General features: G+C 42.8%; 1 long non-coding RNA gene across 1 annotated transcript in view; it reads right to left on the reverse strand.

The window, feature by feature from the left end:
* Positions 1-8,010: 8,010 nt before the first annotated feature.
* Positions 8,011-25,694, reverse strand: part of LOC123644695 — a 105,918-nt gene continuing 88,234 nt past the window's right edge. The window contains exon 3 of the long non-coding RNA XR_006737221.1: positions 8,011-8,057. This is a non-coding gene — a long non-coding RNA (uncharacterized LOC123644695). The remainder of the gene's footprint in view (positions 8,058-25,694) is intronic.

Consider the following 25,694-nt stretch of genomic DNA (forward strand, 5'->3'; position numbering starts at 1 on the left):
GGTTATACCAAAGGGTCAGAAATACTCATTTACTAACAGGGAAACACATACATAGGCCAGTAACCGTCGTCACTATCTCTCCCTTAGCTGGGGTCTGACTGGAATACAGAATTGGTCTGAGCCTCTCAGCAGCTCTGACAGGGTTTTGGGAGTCAGTGGGGGCTCACACAGGGCCCTGCCAGAGCATCCTCCTGCCCTGGTTAGCATCCCACCCATCAGACAAGACAAATTCCCTGCTTTTAGCTTAAGTCAGTGGGAGGTTCCCTCAGGGAAGAGCTGCGGAGACTAATTGCTGGCAGCTGGAGGACCCTCGCTGCTGGAACCACTTGTAACTTTTGCTCTGCCAACAGCCCTAGGAAAAATGGAGGCGCTTACACAAGGGACACCAGGAGACAGACATGCTCTGGAAGAAAGCTAACCACTGCGTGTGCATTGTGTTTGAATATGTTAGATTCAACTCCGCCCGCTAGAGACTGGCCAGAGTCCAGGGCTACCTGCACCGGGAGCTTCCCCAGGAAGAAGGCCACGCGGCACTGGTCACCGTGTTTTACGCAGCAAGGATTAGGGCACGAGATCTGATAAATGATGTTTTCTCCAACATGTGAAAACGTACATGAGTAAATTCTGTTTGTTTATGCAAATCATCACGTTCAATAATAAGAGAGTTAAGAAAAGGGGACCGTGACAGAGATGCACGAGGCAGAGGGAAGGCGCATCTGAGCGACACACACGCACGCGAGCTCCCCATTCCCACCGCGCTGGGAGCAGATCATCCTTCAGCTCCTGGTCGCTAGGCCCTGTCTGTGCGGGTTGAGGTCTCTCTTTTCAATTATTTGTAGGCCTACCTAGAGAATAAACCAGCCGGCAGGCATCTGGCCCACAGGCATGGTCTTATCTTTAGTAATTCTTCCCGCCACTCTGCGGGTCCTAGTGACAGCAAGTGAAGCCTCCAGCCTGCGACAGTCCCAGTCCCCGTGTCATCAGGTTGTGGGCGGTCACTCGGGGCAAGCAGGGCTGCGCATCCTTCACGTACACCTTGTTTCAAGAAAATTCTTAAGAATTCTGTCCCCTTATCAGACTTGGAGAATAAAATGTTTTGATATGTATAAAATGCCTTGCCCAAACTCAGAAAATCATGGCATTACTGTGACTTTAGCTGGAAGGATGTGGCTCAGTCGGTCCCCCTTATTTTGGGGGAGAACTCGGAGGCCTGGTGGTAACTGCCATTTTTCACTTGGGCAGTGAAGGCTGCAGGACTCAAGACCGGTCTCCTGTAAATCATGATTCCCAGGTATTGAGTGGCACTCAGTGCTGACACTAAAACATGTGCCAGTTTCTTCTTCTTTCACATTATCTATGTTCTCAGCCTTCATTCTGTAGAATGCAATTTTTTAAAAGTGTGGGTTCTGCAGTCAGATTGCCTCGCTTCGGACACTGGTTTTACCATTTAATAACTCTGAGACACTAGATAAGTTACTCAGCATTTTTAAGCCTTTGCTTCCCCCTGAAAATTAGGAATAATAACAATTCTTATCTCAAAGGTTTGTCGGGAGGAGAAAGCAAAGTAATGCCGTGAAGTACTGAACACATAAGAAGGCCTGACCCATGAGAACTGCGAGTAGGATTATCGTCTACCATCTCTACAAGAGATGATTTAAGATCCTTTGCCTGCTTTCTGCACAAACAGAAGCCGTGGTTTTGCTTGAAAAGTAAGGCATTGATCTTGGCTAGCAAGAGGAGAGAAATCTGAGGGAGCGTGCTGTGCCCGGGTGGTTCTCCCTTCCCCGGGGACACCTGAGTGTCAGACCTCTCTGGGACACAGCAGGGGCCGTCTTCACTAATCTGAAGGCTCTATCTGTGGAACAATTTCCCTACAAGATCTTGGGACGCTATTTCCAGATTATTCTCTCCACATTATAGCTCCCACAAATCCCTGCCACTATCGTGATCTATACTCATAGGGGAGCCCGTGTCAGGCTGGGGCACCCACCCGGGAACTGCTGGATAGAAGCTCATTAGTTTTCTTGCTGTTCTGCAAATGCTCTGGCAGCCCATCGTCAGGGGAGGTAAGAGCTGGGGGAGAGCCCGGGGGGGGGGGGGGGGGGGGGCAGCTGCCTGGGGCGGAGCAAGAAGAGCGAGCACCTGCCTTTTCCAAGCCTCCCGGAAACTAGGGTTTCCTTGCAAAGCTCGGGGAGACTTGGAAAGGCAACGTGGGTGTAGGGATACGTGAGGTGTCCCTTGAGTCAACAGAGAAGCTCGGCTCAGCAGGACCCAGAGGCTAACTTGAACATGTTGTCTCTAATTAATCTTTTTTTCACAAAAGTCACATTTTGAGCCTTTAGGATTTTATCTTCTTCTTTTATCTTCTTCTGCTACCCATCACAAACTTCTCCCCAGACGTTTTCCTAACTAGGGCAGAATGTCTTTGCCCTATTTGCTATTCAACCGTATGTGTCTGTATGTGGAGTTTTTTGTTGTGTCCCAATACAGTAAGTGGTGACACTCTAACCAGGTCCTTAACCTGACCCCCCTGGCCTTCCCACCACACGCTTGCTTTCCTTGCTCTTGTGGTTAAAATGCTGCAAACCATTTCACATGGTTTTCTCTTATTCGTCTCTCTCACCTGAAAGATGAGTTGCCCTGCAGTTTTTCCAAGTTCGCTAGATTAACATCTTCTGGTTCTATCAGGCAAATGCAACATCTTTCTTCTCTTCCTGCCCCTCAGATTCCCCTGATGGTGGCATTTCCCTGGCCACACGCTAAGGAACGCCCTGCCTCCTCACTGATTGCTCGGACCCTGAAGCGCCTGCCAAGCTGAGCCAGGGGTCCCAGCTTAGGACCACACTTCTCTGCACCCTCTGAGGCTCTGCCCGATGACACGCCCCAACCCCAGCCCTGCCGGCTCCCATCCGATTGGTCCCTGCAGAGTCCTATACTCTTCTGTCCCAATCTAATCACTGTGGGACATGTCAGTATTCCCCATAAGCATACTGAAATGGAGAGCTTGTGGTCATTTATCATAGTCTTTAATTTTCAGTACAATAATTTTTTAGTCTAACTGGAAACATTTTCTAATGTTTAAATAAAATATTGTGAGTCCTGTCTGGTCGGGGAGGGAGCTCCCTACTCAATTCAGCCCACAGCTACTTGCTTGTGTTCTTACTAAAGTGAGGTTGTGTTTCCATACCCCGGATACCAACAGACTGGCAAATCTTTAGACACTGTCCCACTGGGGGACTGACTGAGTGGAAGGAACCAGATGATTGGCCTAGGTTGAACCCCCCTTATCTAAAAGGAAAACTTCAGAGCTGGGATAAAGGCTGAGAAGGGATCAGCCATTTGCTATGCTTTCTGGAGGTCTGAGCAGAAGGCAAAGTCACCAAAGTGTGGCTGCACTTCCAATCACAGATAGATACGGGGTAGGGGGGAGGCGGGGTGTGGAGGCTACTGAGGAAGCTGCACATTTGCATCGCAGGCAGATTCAAAGTCAAAGCCCACAAAGGGAAATACGTGTTTTCTCTTCCACGTGTAACCTTGAGACAAGGCCGAAACAGTGTTTCAACCCAGCAGAGTCATACCTTAAGTATATAAAAGGGCAAAAATCCAGTAAGTCACAACAAGCATCACAGCCCCTGAACAATCTCAGAGACTTTCAGAAACTTGCCCAGATGATTTGAAAAGACATTATAAAATGTTCTAAAATAACTGTTATGCACAGCAACCAAAATATGGAGGGCCGTGTTTTTAGTGAAAGAAGAGGGAAAAAGAGGCAAAGTTTCTCAGAATTACAGAAAATTTTCAAAAGTGCTCAAAGTTCCCAATAGTGCTCTTGAAAATCAGGCCAGATAAGATGGCTCTTTAACTTTAATTGTATTTTTTTCAGGGATTCTTTGGCTTCCCAGTGTTATTTTTTAAGTGCCCTCAAAACTGTGACTAACCATGACCTCCGTCATTCTCCTGTAGATTGTAATGACAAATGTTGTGTTCTTGGTAGTGTTCAGGAAATGTGAAAAGATCTTATGTAAAATTTTCACTCAATTTTATAAAAATTTTAATGTGTGATTCAAACACCACTGCAGATATGATCCTATTTCTAAATGGCTCACTTATAAGCTATGTTCCCAATTCCTTCAGATGTTTTCTCAAGTTGAGGAGTCAATGACCCAGTCTAGGGACGGGACGGATGCTCTAGGCAGGGGCCACAGGCAGGCTGAGGACAGGAGCAGGGAGCTGGGCCCTGTCTCCTCTGCCCCGCCAGGCCCATCACGAGGTGGGGATGGCCCCCGACATGTGCTAAACTGCTTGTTGGAACCTCAAACTCATCCACGCATTTCCCAATGCGCTTTGCTTGTTACGAATGGTCTGTCTCTCTTGCATATCTCCAATGCTTACATTTCAAAATGTGATTCTGTCTCCTTTGTTGCTCTGATCAGATCCTATGTTCCTTGATGGCTGAGACCTTATGAATCCTTTTGTCCTCCTCCAACGTTTGGCTGGAACAATGCTTTGTACCCAGGGAAAGCTCAGTGAAATTAGTGAGCAATAAAAGAATGTATAAACGTCTTCTCTTCCAGTCTTCCCCCAAGTTCTTTCCTACCCGTCATTTCCTCCCACAAACCTCAGCTCCACTGCTGTGGGGTAGGGAATCAGATCAGTTGCAGCCACCGAGAGCCTGAGGGAACTGGGCAGGTTCATGCCACGGCTGTGGGCTGCTGCCAGAGGGGCCAGGCGGAAGGCAAGGATGGGGCAGGATGGCCGCAAGGAGGGTTACAGATGAGGGGATGTGGGGAGCTGGTGGGAAGAGGAGAAGGGGCGGTGTTGGGAGTGGTTCAGAACAGGCTCTGACGCCACCTGGATTCCCGTCCCAGTCCTGCCGCTCACGGGCAGGATGGCGACCCCTCCACTTCAGTCTCCTTGAGCCCAGAGTGAAGACAAGACAGTGCAGCCCTCCCAGGGGTGCTATAAAGATAAAAGATACAACGTGGGCAAGTAACTTTGATAGAGTTCTGGCACATGCTAAGTACTCACGCTTCTTGGTATTACTGGGGAGGGGAATTAGAGTTCAAAGGGCATAGAAGCGTCCAGGAAAAGGTGAGCTTGGCAGTTACCTACACAATTCTAGCTCTCGTTTTATCAAGAGTTGGTCCTGGTTGCCAAATAAAACTGTCTCCCACTTGGCGGTGTAGACAGGATGCAGGGAAAGGGGTATGGAGTCAAATGAACCTGAGGTCCGGTCCTGCTGACTGGCTCTGAGGCCTTGACTGAGTCCCACAAAGCCTCTCCGAGCCCAAATTCCTCACCGGGGGAAGGCTGGGAACAGCAGAGAAGCAAAGTGAAAGCACCGATTACCACCCGGACAGCTGAACGCCCAAGAAAGTCAACTCTGTCCCCCACCTGCCCCCGTATATGTGAATAAAGAATCTCTGCAAAGATTTGGAGCTTAATGAACAAATGCCTCATGTTTATTTCTTTAATCCAAGCATGCAAGCAAATTGGAAATAATTGAAATGCTGAAAGAGAGCACTGCTTGTGTTGAGAGCACACTAAAGGCCATAGCCCGTCCTGTCCGGGCCAGGGCACTCATCTAATGACATTGTAGAGTGCTCGGCAAAAGCGCTGGTGCTCTGGGAGTCTGGCCCAGTGCAAGAGGCGCTACTTCGCTTTACGCTCTTCCAGCGCCACCAAAAGCATGGCGCACTGCACACAGTATGTGATCATTTGTTTGTTTTGCCTTTCGGTGTGAGCTGTGGGAACACTGATCTTTGCTGTGTTTGGTTTTATGTTGCTTCTTTTTTTTCCCCAGATCACACTCAGGGAACACATTTGTGACCACATGTCATTGCTACTATTTCTGATAATGATATTTGGTGATTCTCTATGTAAAAGAAAATTCTATTCCCGAGAATGTCACTGAAAAGACAAGCTGCAAACAAAATGATTAAAAGGCAGGTAAACACTCAGTTTTCTCTTCAGATCACATAAATCTTTTGCCTTTTAAATGGCAGATAAATAATCAACTGAAAGCTACAGTCCAATTGCTTCTGAATACTTTGAACTGCAGATGATGTGTTTAAAGCTCTGACTCTCCTAAGAGTTCAAAGGAAACTCCAGAAAGGCACAGGATACACAAACACTCCTGTGTGTGACCACTGCGCACGGGCACCGCCAAGCGTGGGTGTGCTGCCTGCTGGCAACGCTTGCCCTTCCTGGCAGAGCACCATGAAGTAAAGAGACTGGCATGAATGGACACATGGATTTCTCCAGAACACAGGTCACTTGTGTCAACTTGGACTTGGGAAAGTGGTTTTTCTAACATATGGTAATTGGGTTTGTTTTGAAATAAAACCAATACAAAAACAATGCGTCTTTCTTTTTTCTCTTCCCAAAATTTGAACACAGTTACGAGCCTTAGATTAGAGCTGCTTGTGATATGCTAGACTATTACCTGTCAGCAAGCAGTGGAGGAAAAGGAATTGAATTTAGATTTAGGGCTTGCTAGCTAGCAGAACACAGCAACTGGAGAAAACAGCAAAAGAATGAGTAGAATATTTTGGATTTTTTTTTCTCCTACTTAAAAAAAAAAAAAAAGAAAAAGGAAGGAAGCAAGGAAGGAAGGGAGGAAGGAAGGGAGGGAAAGAGGAATGGAAATCTCAGTTCCTCCTAAAAAGAATCGAAGACAAACTGCACTTTATGAAGAGTTACAGAAAATTACCACCATGATAGAGAAAGGCAAAGGATGTAAGGGAACGATCTGTGTGACTGAGAAATGGCACATGTGGACTTGCTCCGGACATCAAATATTTAAGAGAAATAAAAATGAAGAAAACATTCAAGATGCCATGAAGTTCCCAAGAGGAGAAAGCATACACTTGTCTGTAGTTGAGTGAGCACATTTTGTCTTATTGTGACAACTCGAGCCCTCCCTGAGGTGTATTATGTTATGTAAGCAAAAACTAGTAGGTAAAAAACAAGTTGCTGGCAATTTCTTTAAAAGGAAAAATATCATCCCAATAATTACTACAAAAAATCTCTGGAAACATATTTGTTTTTCTAGCTACTGTGCCCAAAGCTGCTGCTTCTACTTCATCAAGAACCACAGACAATATGTTCCACCTCCTCCTCTGACATGGTGACTGTTCCCTAACTAGCGCTCAGCATTGTGACAGAACCCCGGGGAGGGGGAGGGCAGTATAAATGCAGTTGACAGTCAATAACATGAACCATTCTATGTGGCAGGCACTGTGCAGTTTCCATAGAATCCTCTCAACACTCCTACAAAGTAGGTATGACATCTAGTTCTCAGATGCGGAGTCTCAGAGAGGTTATCTACTATAACTGGTGCCAGTTTGTGCAGATGCTAAACAGCCTACACATTTTCCCCTCGGTCACACCGCCATTACTTAGCTGGAGAAATAAAACTAAGCCATGAAGCAATTAATAAACCATAGATAGCAATACTACGTTGGAATAAACAAATGAATGTATGGGGGGATTCAGAGGAAGAATACAGAGGTACAGAAGAGATAAAAGAGCAACTGAGTCTTGGCAGAAGACAGATGCTTTTCAGAAGGGTTTGCCTTGACGTAGCTCTTTTACTGGGGATGTGGGGTGTGGATGGGTGGGGTTGAGAGAGAGCAGTGTGACTGCTCAGAGGACCATTCCAAGCAAAGGCACTGGGGCAGTGGCTGGCACGGTGAGCAGACAGGCATCCCTGAAAGGTTTGTGAGGGGTCATATGGTATGTGAGCGCCTGACTAAGTTCACTGCAAAACTTATCATCCAAACAGAAGGTTCTGAGGATGAAAAGGAGCACCAACTAGACGACACTCTATGGTTCCAGTACAAGGTGGGATGGCCCAGGACAAACGGGGCTATGTGGCCACCTACACTTGATCCATGTGCCAGGAAGCCCAATAAATGTAAGTAAATTAAACTCACCTCTGAACCTGTTGTCATCGTAAGCCAAATTTTACGTGTATCTTTGTGTGTTTTCCTAAGGAGAAGATTGATGGTTTCCATGACATTTCCAAAGAGGTCTGTGGTTCCTTCCCCATCTGCCTCCAAAAGCAAAAACAAAGGTTGGAAACTACCTGACCAGATTGAAGGAGCATGTTCAAAGAGGTGATGGCCAGATAATATTTCATCTTAGAAGATTAGGCTTGATGCAATAGGAGACAGGGAGCATTTCAAAAATCCAAAGTAACATGATAAGACCAAGAGAATAATCTGTTTCCATGAGTGGGGTGCTGGCTCCCACAAGCTGAGAGCCATCCACTCAAAATTGCCAATTGCTCGCCCCACTGAGACCTCAAACTCCATGCGTGGAACAGTGCACTCAGGAGCAATCCCCCAAGCCTGCTTCTTCCTCATCTTCCCCTACAGTGAAGAACAGAACCTCCATCCACCCAGCTGCTCAAGGTGGAAACCTGGGAGCCTTTTTTCTTCACTCCCTCTTTATCATAGCAGCCACCTGCAGACAAGCCCCAGTCTGGAACCTACTTACTACCTACTACTGTCTCTCTCAGCACCCTCCTTGTCTCCAACCTAACTGCCAGTACACTGGACCATGCCAGCATCATCGCTGCCTGAAACCTGTGATGGCCACCTAGTGAGGCCACCACAAGCCCCTCCTACCTCCTCCAGCCCAGGCTCCACACTGCACCTAAAATATTCTCTTTCAAAACCCAAATACAACTTTTTGTTATTTTCTGTTTTAAAATCTTTTCACCAATTCCCTCTGACCCTAAAAAAAAGAAGCCCTAAATCAATAAGCAGCCGAGAAGTTCCTGAATAACTTAGTCCTTTCCTCAGTGATGACATCCTTGTCCTCCCAGCCCCTGCTCCTAAAGACACTTTTCATGCCTGTAGCACCCATCACACATGTGATCACCGGTCATACCTGTCTTTCCTGTGGCCTAAAGGAAGCCCCGAGATCTCATGCTCTCAGCAGTGCCTGCACACTGCGGCTGCTCTAGAAATCGTTTTCCAATGAATGAATGAACAAATCACACATGACCATCAGTCTTACACACACACATGCACACACACACCCCGCCCCTGCACACCCGTGTGATATGAACTCTAAGCAAAGCCTCTAAAAGCAAGTTTGGGCTTTGGCAGTTAAAAGAGAGAGAGAGAGAGAGAGAGAGAGGCTCCAGCAAGAGGTAGACTGGCAAAATATTTCCGTGGGCCCCTGCTCAGACTGCTGCTCCAGGCTAGCTGGCCACTCTCTGTACTCCATGCCCCGTGGGGGGCCTTACCCTAAAAGCATTTATATCAACTGTGGGAATTTACACCTGGTCTATGCAAAAACTTTGCTCAAAAAAGACGACTCTGGAGTTCAATAATTATTTATGGAATGAATGAATGGAAAGCGAGTGGCCCCTCCCAAAAGTGTGAGGCTTGAATGTTGCCTTCTCCTTTCAGCATTTCCCCTCTGCAGTGTGCCCTGTGTCCACTCCTGTGGGCCACCCGGGTGCCCTCAGCTGTCTCATCTCTGAGGAAAAGACTGTAAATGAAATCATCCTAACGGTGTAAATGACTGCAAAGGCACAATCATGTGTTACCAACCTAAGAGTCATTCCGCAGAAATAGGAAAGACAATTTTAAGCTAAATGAGTGCATTGTAAATCCAAAATTCCAAGCAGTCGCTAGCTGGCACGGTGTGAAATAAAGACTCCTTGATACCTCTCAACACACAGCAAATGGGCAACTGCTTTCTCTGCCCATTTGTGGAACCTGCTCCTCAGGCTAAATTGCCTTGTTTGCTGCCTCTGTTTCCTGCTATTCAAAATCTCAACTAATTGGCCAACAGCTGAGGTCAAGGTGCCTCCTTTATACTGTCCCCTTTGACTTGCCCTCAGACATCTTGCCCTCCCTCGCCATCATTCTCTACCATACTCCCAAAAAGTGGTTTTAAGGAGATCACCTCTTCTATGAAAAAGAACACCCAGGAATCACTTAATAAATAAATACTTGTGGAGTTAAACTGTTTGCAAATGAGTAGACCTCAAAATTGGCCATGAGTTCTTCTTATTGAATGCTAACTTTGACCCCTTAAATTATTCAAAATTATAGCATTTCCACTATTTCAAAACCATGAAAAGAGTTTGGCAATTTTGCCACATCCTGGATTAGTTCCTAAGGAAAACTGGACCCTTTCTGCAAGTGGTCCCAATGCTATCATGATATCCTTTCTTTCCCTGTTCTATGCCCTTGGCCATGACTAGGCAATGGACTAGGAAAGCCAGTGGAGTAAATTGTTTAGGAATTTTATTCATCCTTTTAGATGAATTTTGAGGAACGGCTTGAATTTTGAGTAGTAGAATGGGACTCAACCATGGAACACCTGGAACAGCAAGCTGGGGCGTTCTGCAGCATGCAATAGCATGATCTGAAAATTGCTGGTGCTTGTAAATTATTCAAGAAATATTAATGAGTGCCCCTGGGACAGTGTTCCATGTTAGGAACACAGTCAAGAACCAGAAAATAACATTTCCTGCCTTTGTGGGACTTCCAGATGAGTGGTCAAACTTGTGAAAGATTCAGATCTCCAGGATGAATTGGCGGTTCAAAAGGTTTCAGTTTGGACAGCAAGGAGGAGGCATTTCTCCAGTGCAGCCTATGGGCTGCATGGACATATGAGATGAATAAAAGGGTGGCCAGGATGACTCCAAGGTGTTGGGTCTGAGGCTCTGGATAGCTGTTATTAATAGTATTAAGAGAAAGATGGAATTTTGAAAGAGTTTGGAGGGCAAGTTGATGACTTTGATTTTGGATATGTTCAGTTTAGGAAACATCATAAAGGCTGGTTGGAGATGTCCAACTGGCAGTGATGATACTAGACCTAAAGCTTGGGAAAGAAAGGTTTGGGAGCCAAATGAACACAGCAGGCATTGTATTAATAGAAGTATCTGAGGTTGACCAGAAAGAAGATAGAAAAGGGAGTAGGGACACTAAACTAGTCTTTGTATCCAAAGTTGAACAAAAAATCCTACATTACTTGCATTCTATCATCCATGTTTACACCCACAGCTGTGGTGCCTGTGAAATATTATGATAAGGGCAGAGAGGAAATCTATAATTCAGTGCATTCTGTCCTCCTTAAATGAATAAAAATCAGATGAATCCACACCCTAGAAGGGAAGAGGTTTGCAGCATTTCTGCCTGGGTCAGCTATTCGCCAGAGTCCCTGATGGTCTGGAATCTCTCAGGTGGCAGGTCCCAAGCTCCCTGTGCCTTTAATTAATAAGAGAGATCACAATGTTCCAGGCCTGTGTTGTTTGCGAGAGAGATGAAGTTAGACAGTTGCTGAATGTATTCCAAAGAAAGAACTCACAACAGCAGATGCCTGATACAGACATCCATTTACTACTGCAAATCCCACAGAAAGGGTAGTTTTGCTGGCATGGAGGGGGCACTTATCAGGGGCATGGAAACTGATAAACTTCTGTGGCCCCTGAAACACTGTCTGAAACAAGCAAGCAGCTCAGAACCTACAGGTTGATCAGCATTTGGGAACCAAATATATTACAGATGAGATCCTGAAAGAGCATGCTGTGCAAAGGTCAACTCCTAAGCAACCAAAATGCTGTGTTGTTCTTGGTGCAAGCCAGGGAAGACTCAGATAATTTGGGAAGAAGGCTCCGCAGAGATGTGTATAGAGGAACTCTCTTAGTTTTTAAATTGTTTGATGAAGAATAGTAACATATTTATGTTCAGTGTACTACTCAGAGATCACACACATAGGCTTTCAATATAAAATAAATGTGATAAGTAGGACATTTATATAAAGCAATATAATTTGAGGAGGAGGGTAGAAATTGGGAATACAGTGAATTTGAATAAATCAAACACCCTCATACTGTTAATTGCCAATGGATTCGGTAAAACACTCAGAAATATACAAGTAGGACAAAATATGTTTAATGCATCACCTAAGTCATCTATACAACGTTGTTACCACATGTTAATGGCTGTTTCAGTCTCCACAAGAACATGATGGTCCCATTCTAAGCCTGACCTGCTGAGGGTGCATCTGAACCATTGTTCAATTTTGAGTACCCCACTGGAAGCTGTTCAAAACAACAAAAAACAGCCACAATAAGACATAAACCAAAAGCTATGCGACAAGGAATTATTGAGGAAGCTTACATGTTTATTTTAAGAAAAATAAGATTTAAGAGGAGTATGTTACTGCAAGCATATATTTTAGAGGGTTTCACTTATTCTTAATAACTATATAGGAAAAAATAAGAACTAATTTTTTCATTTAACAAATATTTCTTGAGGCTCTGCTATGCACTAGATGCTTGGTATACAAAGTGAATAAAAACAGATGTATCCTTGCCCTCTTGAAGTTTACAGTCTAGCACAGGAGAGGATAACTTATCAAATATCCAGGCACAAAAGTAAAAAGTCTACAAAGAGGTGCAGGCCATAGGGAAGCGCATAACAGAGGACTTGACGAAGCCAGGTGGAAGAGGCTCATTTCCTCACAGAAGTGATTCAAGGAGATACAGATGTGGGCTTAATACAAAGAAAATCATTTAAAGAATCATTCACAATGGGCTGCCTCTGGGGGAAGTGAGCCTCTCGACCCTGGAGGTGTTCAAATGGGGTCTGAATGTCTGGTGGCTGGTTGATTTATAGAGGAAGTCACCCACTAGGAAGGGTTATACCACATAAGCTGAGAACCCAGCCAACCCTGAGAGTGGGGAATCTACAAACAGAACACTAAGCAGTCCCCATGAAAGCTTTGCTAGTGGGCTTTTAACATGTCTAATTGAATAGTGCTTTGTAGTCACAAAACTACAAAACCAAGCAACCAGAGACATTTACATATGTATGAATATACAAATGTACCTGGACAGAGACATAGATTTATACATATCTATATATGAGCATATATAGATGTCCATGTTTTTAATTACAATAAGCAGTTATCCATATCATTTTATCAAAGCAACGCCATTGCCCCTGCCATTCTCTCTACCTATGTTTTCCATTGCTTTCCTTCCCCTTTTCAGACTCAACAGAAATACATTTTGGTAGCATGCAGAGATAGAGCAAGGATTAAATACAAGACTTTATGATGTGCATTTGCTTTACATTTTTATCTTAGTACATAGGTTATGATACTTTAGAACAGGGGTCCACCAACAATGGCCTTTGGGCCTGTCTTTTATAAATAAAGAACACAGCCACGCTCATCCATGGCACAACGTCCATGGCAATTGCAACGGAGAACTTATGGCCTGCAAAGCCTAAAAATATGTACCGTTGAGTCATAACAGAATACAAGGAAGCTCTCATAGCTCCCTAGGGTTGTGTCATAGGCACCTGCTAAACATAAATAGGTTAATCGAGTATCAATAAGGGTCATACCTACAATGAATTAAAGTGTTAAATATAATTAAATTAAGCCAATATGTTAATAATTATACTTTAAAAAATGCACCATTTATCTTTGGGATATAGGTAGGAACCACTCACTATTTTGAAAACTGGTAAATCAATGGAAAAAACATTTATTCTGCCTTTTCTATGCAATCTGTACTTCACAGTAACTCAAAAATTGACAAAAGGAAGTTTCTCTTTATAGACGTTTTTCTAGCTAATGAATAATAAATGAAAAATTAGAATTTTACGTTTTCGTGATTTCTAGGAAAGTAATAGATGTAGACAATACTCAGTTGTCGGTAGCCTGACAAGAAAAGAGACAACCTAGATGTTGTGTGGCTCCTGATGAGAGGAAACACCACCACCACCTTGGAGAAAGTCTTATTTTAAAAAAACATTAAACCTGAATCCACTCAAGCCTCTAGATCTAACTACCAATTTACAGAAGACACAGGGACCAAAGAACATGTTTCCTAACACCATGGGCATGAAATTCACAAACATGTAGACCTCAGAGAAACTCTGCAGGATGAATGACCCAGCAAGCTCAATAAAAGAAAAAAAAAAAAAGTAAGCAGAGATGAAGGGGAAGATTACAGATTACTGAAATAAATTAAGAGATATATCACCAACCTCAATGTATGGAACTTACTTCAATTCTGTTCAAACATATACACTATAAAAAACAAGGTCTATTGGAGAAATGTGAATACCAAGTAGATGTTTGATGATATTAATGAATTATTAATTTTTTAGATGCAATAATGGTACTGTTTTTCGTAAAAAGTACTCATCTTTTAAAATACACACTAAAATATGTAGTAATGAAACAATGTGATAATTTTGCTTCAGAATAGTCTTTGGCATGGGGGAGTGGGCAGAGGGATAGATGAAAAAGATGAAGCACATATTGACAGTTGTAGAAACTAAACGCTGGCATACTGGAATCAGTGTTTTACTGTCTACACTTTTGTATATCATGAAAAACATTCAAAATAAAAGGCTATTTTGTCTTCTTTTCATCTAGATCACACAGAAGTGTAGTGATCAGAATTGCAATTAGGGACAGGTATACAGGTACAGCATTTTACCAATGGAAAAAAGCGTAGAAGTCAGCTCTCTAGCTTGAGAAAGAAATAACCGAGGATCTATCCTGTAGCACACATGGTACAGGATAAAAAGCAAGTCTATGTCTCATTCTCCTTTTCTGCTAGAGACAGCAGGACTCTTGCAACTCCATCCTGAGCTCTCTTCTCCTCGATTGTTCAACTTGGGGGACTTCAGAGGGAGAATCCCAAGGAGGGGAGACTGACATAGATCAACACAGACTGGCTCCGTGTGTATGGGGCTCACAGACCTGTGCGAGCCAGTCATTTCAGAGGAAAAGGCAGAGTGCCGTGGAAGGAATAAATCGTGCTTTGTTTTTAAGCCAAAATCGTGTCTCCGTTTTTAGAAATCAATAATCCCGATCCCACTAATTTCTTAATGAGTAAATGAAGGCTTTTATTTGTTTCCGTCCTGTGTCACACAGCAAAGTAGTAATAGAGGAACTCGGCACTAATTCACTCAGCCCACATTTAGTCCTCACCTACGAGGTGCCAGGCCCTATGCTAGGAATGGGAAACACCGACTGAATGGAAATAACAAACGGGTCTGTGCAGACCCATCTTTCCAATCGGCCGGGGATCCCTGGCCGTGGATGCCCGGGCACAGGGGCACACAGCCCACCATGTGAGCATCCTCCAATTTTATTCATTAGCTGACTGATCCCTTCAGGCCCCTTCGAGGCAGGTGGTGGAGGCTTCCTTTCGGGAGGACCAGGCATTGCTTCCCTGTCATCCCTGAGAGCTCCTGGTTGTCGCCAACGTCCACCTGTACTCAAGAGAAGGGTTAGGGGCTGGCAGCCTGTCACCTCCTTTGTACCTCATATGAGAAGCTGCTTCCTATGCCCCCGAGAAACATCCTCTCCCACGTTGGGACCTCCAATACTACTGCTCCCAAGTTTGCCTATGGCTCTTACAAAAGTAAACTTACATTTTTGATGTTTTTTTTCTGCAGTTCTACAACCATAGAGTAAGTGCTATGAGTGCAGTCGTCAGCAGTGCCACTCCCAATCTCCTAAACACAAGTAGCAGATTGCTCTCCTCCCGGTGGGGTGGGGATGCCGTACTTCCCAGTGCTCCTGGGAGAAGCACACAATGAAGCCCCAGCTTCAGGCTGTCCCCTGAGGGGGTGTTTGTGTTTTTCCATCAAGGTGTCCCAAATGCAGAACAAGAAGTTTGACATATTACAGGTGTTTGAAAAACCTCTGTGGACTGTATTGAACGAATGAGTAATAAATCTGTGAGCCCAGTAAATCTGCAATGAGCTCCATTTACAGCCAGCCCCTTCTGTAGGTACAGAGTAGATAGGCCATTAAATATGAAATGTCCAATTTCAAATCAAAAGCATAGTTTATTATATCTTGAACAAGAAGCATACACCTGAACTGTTGACACAGTTTTGCCATCTTAACGGTAGCTTGTTTATGCCAGCAACGAAGGAGCCTGGAGAGCAAGTGGCAATGAAATCGCAAAAGGCTTTTCCACAGCTTGTTGAGAATTGAACATTTTTCCTTGCAAGAAGGGGTCCAAAGCCTGGAAGAAGTGGTGGTCAATTGGTGCAAGGTCTGGTGAATAGGGTGGATGACAGAGAGTTTCCAAATCCGGCCTCTGTAGTTTGAGCAGCATTGTTTTTGGTGACATGTGGTCTTGCATGAGGATTGTTCTGTCACCATTGACCAATCTCGACTGCTTAATCACAAGCATCCTCATCATTTAATCCAACTGGTTGCAGTAGATACCACTGTAATGGATTGACCAGGTATCATGAAGCTGTAGTGAATAATGCCAGTGCTGGACCACCAAATAGACACCATTAGCTTTTTTGATAAATATTCAGATTTTAACTGTGTTTCCACACTTCATCTTTATCCAATCATTTGTCAAACACATGTGATTGTCAGAAAGAACCCCTTTTTCATCACACATAACAATATCGTGTAGAAATGGTTCACTTTTATGTCATGACAGCAGAAAAAGCCAAGCTTCGAAAAGATTTCTCTTCTGATGCTCATTTAATTATGAGATACCCATATATCCACCTTCTTTACCTTGCCCATTTGTTTCAAATGGTCCAATATTATTGGAATAGTTATGTCAAACCTTGCTGCTAGTTCACACCTAGGTTGAGATGGATTTGCTTCCACTACAGCTTTCAGCTCATCGTTATCCAACTTGGTCTTAGGTAGCCCGTGTGGATCATTTTCAAGATTAAAATTACCAGAACGGAACGTCTCAAAGCTTCGATGTACTATGTGCTCATTAGCCACATCCTTCCCAAGCACTTCATTGATACTTTGAGCTATCTGTGCCGCATTGGTTCCACAATGGAATCCATATTCAAAAGTAACATGAATTTTTGACTTTTCCATGGTTTCACAAAAATTGCTCTAAAAAAATGTTGAAAGATAATCACAAGACAAAACATGCATTTGAAAGACTGAAGATGCACCTTCACAATAAAAATAAATAAGAAGTGTCAAAGTGAAATGTCGGAGATATCAACTGTCAAACTTAGTACTTAAGGAAATCGGACATTTCTTACTTAATAACCTATTGAACAACTACTCTTCATGCTATCACAGTTATACCTGAGTTTACAGCACTACTGCACTGTTGTCATTTGGAGTAATATGCAAAATTCAGCTGCATTGAATAATGTATCATTTTAACTGGTGTCAGATATGCTTTATGGTATATATCAAGATGCCATGAATTTAAGTGGAAAAAAAATGCTTGAAATTCTTTAAGTGCCACTTGGAATTGAGTCTTGCGTTCCTGCAAAATTAGGAAGAAAACAAATTTAACTAGGTGCAGCCAAAATGATGGCTGTTTCTAGAATAAGGCAAAAGCTTCTCTAAATGGAATAAAGTACCTTAGGGAGGCAATCCACCCTTTAACTAGAAAACAGGTTAAAATGTAGAAATATGAGAATGCTGAGATCTAATATTTTCTTTGAATTTTTTTTTTTTTTTAGTATTTCACAAGGTAGGTTTTTAAAAAGAGGATTTCTCTATTTATTTTCATTTGAAAAACAGCTTTTCAAATAGTTTATAGAGGACGGTCTGATTTTTCTCTCCTAAAGCAGTTGCTTTAGCTCCAGCGTATAAGCAGGTCACAGAATATAAAAGGACAGCAAAGATCAGAGAATCTCAATAGCCAGTTATCAAACTCCAAGCACTGCTTTCTTTTCAATAAGGTTGACTCCCAGAAACATTCATAAATGTCTTTTTTTTTCCTTTTAAGATATTAGCTATCCCAAAATCAGTGACACATTTAGACTTATGATTTACTCTTCAAGTGGACAGAGAGCCACTTCAAAGAAATATAATTAACGTATTTCTAATTATAAAATTGGAAACTTAAAATCATTAAATGCACCTAATAAAACCTAATATGAAACTCCAAACAAATCCTTCTAAAGTTATGAGAAAATAGACTTTTAATTTTTTTTTGCCTAATTTCAAATCTATTAACAAACAAAACAAAGTTTGAGTGCAATAGACTTTATATCAATGTAATCTCACCAAACTTTTGTATTTGCTACTCAAGATTGTTTATGTAAACTAACTTGGGAATGAAACTATAATTTAGATTGTTGAAATAAATTTACTTATCTGATTAAATGTATTTCTTTGCCTTCTCCAAGAAAGAACTCAAGCTTTTGTTTGTAATCCCTAAGTAATAACTTTTAATTTTAAAAGCCTCTCATCGTTATTTAAAACCCAAATGGTGTAAATCTGATGCTTCTGAAAAAGAAATTACCTGGGTCAGAATTTTCTCAACATCTATGAATTAAAAACCCTAGTAAAATAGTCTCTAAAGACTCAAAAGGATTCAATCTGTTTGGGAAAATATGTTTGTCAGGCATGAGCTTTTAGTTTTCCACTTAACTTTGTTTTGCAGTTTTACAGTAAAAGAGTTGTTTCTGCCATAATTAAAAGATTTTAAGCAGCTGCCTGACTGTTCTTTCAGTGCCCTAAGGGGTTTGTTTTTCTATAAATATGTAAACTTATCAAAGGAAACAAATAGACTTTATGTGCATCCAAGGTCTATTAGCTCATTAGAGGTGGGAATTTAGCAAATACAGCCAATAAAGAAAATAAACAAATGGGCTCTCTGGTGCCCCGTATGCCTCAGTAGCTCCAAAGGTTTTCTCCAAGGGGTTGTTTTCACCAGAGAGAAGAGATAAATTGCTCATCCTTCAGGGTGTAGTAATTTCTTCACAATGAAGCACTTTGCTCCCTGTTCACTTGTGAGAGTAGGAACAGAGAAAAGCCTTCTTAAGGTCTCTAAGAAGCCCTAGGAAGTCTGATGAATTAAGAATCTGCCTTTGGAACTGGGAAGGGAGCAGGCACTCCATAACTCACCTGATGAACGTGCGCGAATAAGGTGAGCCCCAAACCCAGTGCTGGCCTGTCTGCCATGCTCTCTCCTCTAGGGCTCCCTCCCAGCTGCCTCTCTGCAGTCCCGCATGGCAGCCTGATTCTCACCAGCTCCACCCTCAACTTCAGCTGGCCTCATGCTGCCTCCCGCCCTCCCTTACACTGCCCTGAACGCCCCCCAATCCCCAGCAAGCACATGTGCACACATCTGCTCCCAGGAAACATCCCTGCCTTCTCCTATCGAGGCACCTCATTAGTGTCCCAGGAAGGCCTTACGTGGAGCCAAATAGCTCATGCTCAGAGCTTAACAGCGCAGTGTGGCCCAGGGAGAAAGTGCCCAGAAGAAGAAATTTGAGGGTGCTGTCCCAGCCCTGTTGCTAATTATTGGCTTAACACCCTGTGGACAAATCACTTATGTCCTCTGGGTTTCAAGTTCCTCATTCTTAAGTGAAGCATATGTAGTAAATGATCTCCAAGGCGCTTCCCGTTCAAATATGATCTTCATTCATACTGGGGTATTACAGGCTGATGAGGGCCGGTCATGCTCCCCACTCTCAATCCTGGGGAATTTTTATGTCACAACAGCCTTAAAGCCTTGATACCAAAGTAAAGGGGAATAGGAATAACTTTTTAATGGAAATTTTGTCAAGATGCCACACTGCATTATTTTAATGCACACAAATTATTCAGGTAGGAAGCTAAGGCATTTAGGAATTCTCTAGCATACTAATATATTGGAAACTTTCAGTGGTGAAGATATAATAGACTATATTCACACAATAAAATGTATTTTTAAATGCCTATTTTCTTTGGCATTTGTGAAGCAGAAATGACTGTTATTAAGTGAGCTCACTTTATATATTCTACAAAGTAGGTAAAATCTGTCCATAACTTTTGAATGATTACCTTATTTGGAATTGGATATAGAAACACTCATTGGGAAAAAAAAGAAACCAGATACTCAACATGACCCAATAGTAGGGCGGAACCATGAATATTTAAATCACCAAGGAATTGCTTATATTTTCTTCTCCATAAGCTCATATGTCTTTGATTGTAGGTACTTGTCGCACTTTCATTGCGAGTTTCCTGGGGACAGAAATTGAGTTCTGTTTCTCTTGCATCCCTTCATGACAAGGGGTTCCCGGGAGATCCTTAGGAACCACAGGCAGACGACCTTGCCTGGCAACTAGAGGTTCAAGGACACTCTGATGAGGTCACACAGGACATCTAATTAGAGGTCACAATGCAGAACTGAAGGCATGTATGTGCTGAGATGTCCCTTTTTCCAAATGTCACATGGACAATCACAGGAAGATCTTCAAGTCTTCTCAAGGACTTAAAGGACAGGAAAGAGAAAATTCCTGTGGGCCGTTTGCATGGGGCTCTCTGACAAGGTGTCTTCTCATAGCCCCTCTCAGCCCCTCTCAGCCCCCCTCAGCCTTCCTGGGCCAGAGAGAGAGGGAGAAAGTGGACCAGAATGAGCTGTGGTTTCCAGACCCCTTTCGTCTAGAACTGGATTATTCTAGGAATTGCCCGGGAGAAAGGAGACTTAAATTCAACACAAGGATTAAGCCTGAAGAGGTATGAGGGTAACCAGAACCCTGAAAACACATCTGCTGTCATGCTGACCTGTCCCCCCAGAATGTTTTACACGGATTCCCTCTTTATTTCTTATGTAGCAAGTACACACATGCACTGCTTATCTACAGCACAACCGCCCCCACCCCAGCAGCACAGAAAAAGCCCCATCCAGTTACCCAGAGCTGTGCCTTCATGTGAATTCTCTGGGTGGGCATGTGCTCGCTACCTTTCCCTTCGTTTTCTGCTCCTGATACAAATGTCTACTCCTCAGCCCCAGCAGCATGAGGGCACATCTTCTCTCGTCTGGTCTAAACAAGCAGAGTCCTGCGACAGTTTGCTTCTCTTTGTGTTCCTCCGTGTCCCTTCCAGTCACACCCTCACCACACAGCCCAGACACCCTGCCAGCTCCTAGCCACTTTCGTAGGTCAAGCTGTGAGCCTCCTCCCTAGGGCAGTAACCTCCTGACCATCCACAAGTTTGTCTTTCCAACAGCTACAAGGACAGCCCTCCCTTTTTCTGCTCAAAAGCAGGGGCTCCAGGATGTGGCTGTGCACCCAGCCCTCTCTGCCAAGGGGAGGAGAGAACTGGCCTCCCGAGGTTGTCCCAATGGCTTTGAGCTCCCCGCTGTCTGGCCAGCAGTGGTGGTCTCTTCCTCTACACAGATGACATCCTCTCTGGCCAGATAACCTCAAGAAAACTCATAGCTTTTCTTGCAACTCATAAGCAAAGTTTCAGAGTTAATGAAGCCTCTACCATCTCCTGCTATTTCTGAGGTTGCAAGTACAAACATGGAACATCTTGTCCAGGGCTCTGTCCCAGGAGATCTCTGGGACTACCCTGGCATTTATTTCCCAGGGCTTGCTTAGCCTCCACTGACACAAATCTTACACCAGAGTCTTCTGATGTGGGGGGAATTCAAGTTCAGCTGCAAACCTTCTCCTACAAGAATGTGAGAGTCTGCAGGAAGAAAATGTTCTTTTCTAAAAAATACTTCAGCCTTAGATTTCAGGCAAATTCAAGATAATTGGCACCTTACTGAAATGGAGGGGAGCTGGAATTTGAGCTTGTACATATTTCTTTCCTCTCTCTCCAAATAAGATTTTACCTTTCAGAAGAAAGGAATAAAATTCAAGAGACAGAGTTTTATTTCCAGTTTAGTCACTGCATGCAGTTTTTATGGTGTAGCCACTTTGTGTTTCAGGTCTCAACCTCTCTCTTGATCTATCCAAATACTAATAATAGAAGCAAATGCTAACATAACTCACTGAACAAAATACACTGGACTAAGACCTACCCCTAACCCAAAACACTTATACTCAGATTAAAAGATTCATAGCTAATATCTAGCACTGATTCACCTAACAGTGACAGAAGTAATTCACATTAATAATTGTGAAGACAATTATTTTTTTAGGCTGGTCTAGGCATCAGAAGTGCAAAGATAGTAAGAGCCCTTAAGAAACTTCCAGCTTTCATGGAAACTGCAGATCAAGGAAATGTCACATATTCTGGTATCAAACAACAACCTGGGGGTTTCTTTCTGTAAGTCACAATTCTGGGGTGCCCTGTGCTCTTCAACATGAGAAAGTGTGTACACCCTTGGGCACCCTATTGCTTTGTGCATAACTTTACCACGTCCAGAGAGGGGATCCCTTGATTGTAGCTGGTGTCATGAGGTGTAACCACTTCAGAAGAAAAGAGGCCTAAAACAAGACCAAAGAGGTCAAGAACAACAACAACAAAAAGATGTAGGAAACAGAAATGGAAAACTGAAGTATGAAGCTAGTGGGAAAGCAGGCGCTGGAATGTTCTCACAAAAGGTCTATCACTTGCCAAGCTTTGTGCTAAGCACTGGGCTACAAAGATGAAAGGCCATGGTCCCTGTCCTCAGAGAGCTTACAGTCTAGAGGAGAGCCCAGCAAATAAAGAAACTATTATAAATGTATTAGACCATAGTCTGAATGGACGTGCACACCAAATGCAGTGAGAGGAGAGGTAACAGGAGCCCTGAGGCCGGTCTGAGGTGAAAAGAAGATACGGCAAAGAAGGCAGCATTGGAGTTGCAACACAATTACGTCTGTGAGTTTTCCAGTGGCAAGGTGAGGGGAAGGTATTCTGCCTGCTGAAAGGGCCACACATTCAAAAGTGTGAAGGCCTCAGACAGCGTGCTTGTCTAAATGTGGGTAATTGCATGCTATTTAAATATAAAGTGAGAGAAAGAGAGATAAAGAGAGAGACTAAAAAAGGGAAGAGAGAGAAATTGTGTTAGGCCATAGATAAGATTTGGCAGCTACTGACAATCTAGATCAGAAAATACCGAATATGCAATATAATGCAGTTTACAACTTCTAAAAGAATTTTTTACAATGAGTAAATAGACGAACCAAAAAATGAATTGGAGAATTTTGATGATGGGAGAGCCATGAGCATATTCAGAAGATGGGAAGATTACAAAGACCATTCTGACAGCAACATGTATTCCTAGAAGTGAGGCAGCTGGACAGTAAGGAATTGGGGTGATCCTGCAGCACAGCTGTGTCAAGCAGCATTAGAAAGGACGAGGGATAGACACAAGAAGTGTGGAGGATCTTGCATGGACAGACTTGCTGATAGTTGACAAACAGAAATAAGTCCGTGAGCTCTCAGAGGTTTCTGACTTGGATTGCTAAATGGATCAGGGAGCCATCATTTGGGAGGGAAACACAAAAGGGCAGTTGGTGAGTCTGGTGTGGGGAAGCCACGTAGAGAGATGTTTAATAACTAGCAGCTAGAGCTCGGAGGAAAGGGATTGCAAGAAATGAAGCCTAAGAGTTTTTCTTTGAATTTCTTGTCCAGATTGCCTTGCTCTCTTGATATGCAACTTCTGTCTATGCATATTTGATGAATAAGTATACAAAACACACCTGCTACTAGCAGGCTTAAGCAATATGTTGACAGGTGGAACAGGAGCCACAAAAATGAAAAGAAGAAACAGGGAGAAATTATAAATAGTAGAAGAGAAGCAGCCTTATGATATGCGTAGGTAAGTAGAAGAGGAATAAATTGTACGACATTGATCAGTGCATTAGACTAGCAAAAGTAAGTAGTAGTAACTAGTAATATCACCCAGAAAGGAAACCAACAAATAGGAAGAAAAGAACAGAGATAAAGAAATGGCAACCCCTAAGAAGGAGCAAAACTTCAGAATTTAGATAATATCCTTCCCATGATAACACAAAGACCAAGTACAAAAAGATGAAGCTGGACACTTGCCTTATACTATTTACAAAAATTAACTCAAAATGAATCCAAAACCACTGGATTTGGCATTGGTATGACACCAAGATCAAAAGAAAAAATAGATAAGTTTGACTTCTAAATTAAAAACCTTTGTTCATCAAAGAACACAATCAACAGAGTGAAAGGCAGCCCATGGAAGGGGAGGAAGTATTTATAGATCACATATCTGATAAGGGACTGATATCCAGAATATACAAAGAACTTGTATAACTCAACAAAAATAAAACAAACAACACAATTTAAAAATAAGCAAAGGACTTGAATAGACATTTCTCCAAAGAAGATATACAAATGAGCACATGGAAAGATGCTCAACATCACTAATCACTAGGGAAATACAAATCAAACCACATTGAGATATTATTTCACACCCATTAGGATGGCCATTATCCAAAATTTAAAAATTAAATTTAAAATACAGAAAATAACAAGTATTGGCAAGAATGTGGAGAAATTGGAACCCTTGTGCTTTACTGGTGGGAATGTAAAATCAATGGTGCAGCCACTGTGGAAAACGGTATGGCAACTCCTCAGAAAATTAAATATAGAATTACCATGTGATTTAACAATGCCATTTCTGGGTACATACCCAAAAGAATTGAAATTACTAGTTTGCTGGGGTTGTCATAACAAGCAACCACAGATTGGGTGGCCTGAACAACAGAAATTTATTTTCTCACAATTCTGGAGGCCGGAAGTCCTAGATCGAGGTGTCAGCAGGGTTGGTTTCTCCTGCAGTCTCTGTCCATGGCTTGTGGATCGCTGTCTTCTCTGTGTCTTCACATGGTCTTCCTCTGTTCGCCTTACTCTCATCTCCTTACAAGGATACCAGTTGTTAGATTAGGGCCCACCCATACAATCTCGTTTTAAATTAATTACCTTTTTAAAGACTCTATCTCCAAATATAGTCACATTCTGATGTCCTCAGGGTTGGGACTTCAACATATGAGTTGGGGGGGTGTGGATAATTCAGTCTATAACATCCGTGTTTAACGCAATATTATCCACGATACCCAAAACGTAGAAACAATCCAAATGTCCATTGACAGATGAATAGATAATCAAAACATGGTGTATACATACAACGAAATATTATTCCACCTTTATAAGGAAGGAAATTTTGACACATTACAACACAGATGAATCTGAAGACATTATACTAAGTGAAATAATTCAGTCACGATAGGACAAATATAGTATGATTCCACTGTATGTATGAGGTTGCTGGAGTAGTCAAATTCATAGACACAAAAAGTAGAATGGTGGTTCCCAGGGACTGGGGAGAGCACACAGTGTAGAGTTAGTGTTTAATGAGTATAGAGTTTCAGCTGAGGAGATGAAAAAGTTCAGGAAATGGATGGTGATGATGGTCACACAACAGTGTGAATGCACTTAATGCCACAGAACTGTACACTTTAAAATGAGTAGAATAGTAAATTTTACATTACTACAATTTTTTAAAAAATAAAAACATACAGAAAAATTAAATTAATTGCTATATTTTTGTTTATAGCCCAGCTCAGGGACTTTGATCAATGAGGAGTCTAATTTTAACAACAAACTCCACTACCAAAATAGAGCATTGCGAGAGCTGGAGCTGACCACCTCCATTGCAAGAGGGTTTTCTTGGTTTGTGCTCACGTGCATGCTCCTTTGTCCCATCAGACTTCACTGACAAAGCTCAAGTTCAAAGATGAAATTGTCGAGAATTTCAAGACAGTGACAGCAGAGCCTTAAACCCAGCATGGGCCATTCTGAGCATGGACCCCATGTGACTATGCACGTTGAACATCAGCTTGCACATGTTGGTGAAATCCTTAAGGGGCTGTCTAGGAAGGCTCAAGGTGGGCAACAAGACAGCACTCAATGGCTTATCACTGCAGGGTGGTTCCTTCACCAAAGCATCCACTGAGTGATGCTCAGAACATTATCAGCTCTGGTATTCT

The sequence above is a fragment of the Lemur catta genome, chromosome 9 (assembly GCF_020740605.2).
Source record: "Lemur catta isolate mLemCat1 chromosome 9, mLemCat1.pri, whole genome shotgun sequence".
Taxonomy (NCBI): domain Eukaryota; kingdom Metazoa; phylum Chordata; class Mammalia; order Primates; family Lemuridae; genus Lemur; species Lemur catta.